Raw genomic sequence first — 1,644 nt, forward strand, 5'->3', positions numbered from 1 at the left:
AGCAGGAATTAGTTACTTTTAGACGAACCATGATTAGATTCCATTGTGGACGCTTCAAAAGCTCCAGAAGTGTCTTTAGAACTGTTATGTAAAAACTATGCTGTTATTCTGAGAAACAAATCTGTTATTTAATCTGTAAAACTCATTGTGGATAATTTCAGGCAGGCTGTGAAAGTGAAGCTAATCTAAACAGTGAGTGGTGAGAAGGATCTCAGTGAGGAAAGAGTCACTGACTGATTTGAGGGCATTACAAAGTACAGAAGTTATTCAGCCTGGCCATGAAACTTTAGATCGATGAATATGTTAATCTTGTCCAATATACCACTCATTACAGATAAAGGCACTCATGGTATTTGCACTAATTGCTATTGGAAAGGATTAAGCTACTTCTTATGCAAATATGGAGATTTGGGATAACATTTTTCAAAGTGCCTATGTGACTTGAGTCTAATTCTTGTTGATTCTCAGTAAGACTTGGGCTCCTAGATGTCTAAGTCACCCTTAAAAGTGGGGAGTGGGTTTCTAAGTCACTTCTATATTTTTGAATTTTTTTACCTTGAGTTCTTGTTGAGGCATCTTGCTTAAAATAACTAGAAGTTTAGAGTGGTAACAAATTATCAAAAAATGATTTTCTTTGTCTTTGAGAGAGATTGTGAATGCTCCATTGTTTTTAACATTCCCCTTCCGTGTAAACTCAAGAGCAATGTTTCTATGAAGAGAAGCTCTTTGTATGTTTGGTTATGGGTCAACATGTAGTGGTTTGAAGCACTTAACTTGTGGCATGTTAACAGAATGTCATGAGCTATTTACAATACAGTGTCAAGACCAGTTAATGCAAAATTGGGTTTCCCTGCAAAGTCTTTGTCGGGTCCCTTATCCTGGAATGAAAGTTTATGAGTCAGTGTCTGGCCTCTTCCCTACATGAACACATACATTTATCATGTAAGCTGTGGATGAACTGGGATATGCTTCTATGAGTGAGAAAAGGGTTGAGTAACAGGAAGTGTATCAAAATATACCATTTGTGTTTGGGAAAATACGGATGAAGCTTTCCTGTTATAAAGGAGGAACAGCAATAGATTGGTGGAGCCAAAAGGTTTGTCATGATGCTAGTACAGTAGCAGTCCACTACATCAAAAGATACCATAGTATACACAACTCATGGCAATACTTCTTCAGTGAAGTGTATTTTACTTGAGATATGTATCTCTGCATGTTTGGTTGCCTGTCTGAACATACATTTGATTATTTGATGTCTGAGATATCTTTTACATTGTGCTCTAAGCTAAGGCCCATGGGTCAGATCCAGACTATGGAGCCATATCAAGCTCCCCATGGGGCTTCTGGAGGGGTGAGATTTGGAGGTGTGGTTCACCGCCTAAATTCGGGAGCACCACCTAAATATTGAGCATCATTGAGGACACATGTCAGTGGCAGAAGGATAGACAGTGGGTGTGTTAATCCTTCAGGCAAATGTAGTGGTTAATGTCACTGTTCCTTGACCTGCTACCAGAGACAGGTCTGGATTTGGCCCAGAGGCCAAGGGAGTTTGCCACCCTTGACTTGGAGCGTCAGTTATTCTACTGTTGGAAGGAAAGGGCATCTTGTATCGCCCAAGGAACTACATGTTTCACTTCAGTCTCT

At 39.6% G+C, this 1,644-nt stretch overlaps 1 long non-coding RNA gene across 1 annotated transcript in view; it reads left to right on the forward strand.

The window, feature by feature from the left end:
* The window catches only part of LOC102370057, a 61,528-nt gene that overhangs the window by 58,945 nt on the left and 939 nt on the right, over positions 1-1,644 (forward strand). The window lies entirely within an intron of this gene.

This window comes from Alligator sinensis, unplaced genomic scaffold, assembly GCF_000455745.1.
Source record: "Alligator sinensis unplaced genomic scaffold, ASM45574v1 scaffold375_1, whole genome shotgun sequence".
NCBI lineage: Eukaryota > Metazoa > Chordata > Crocodylia > Alligatoridae > Alligator > Alligator sinensis.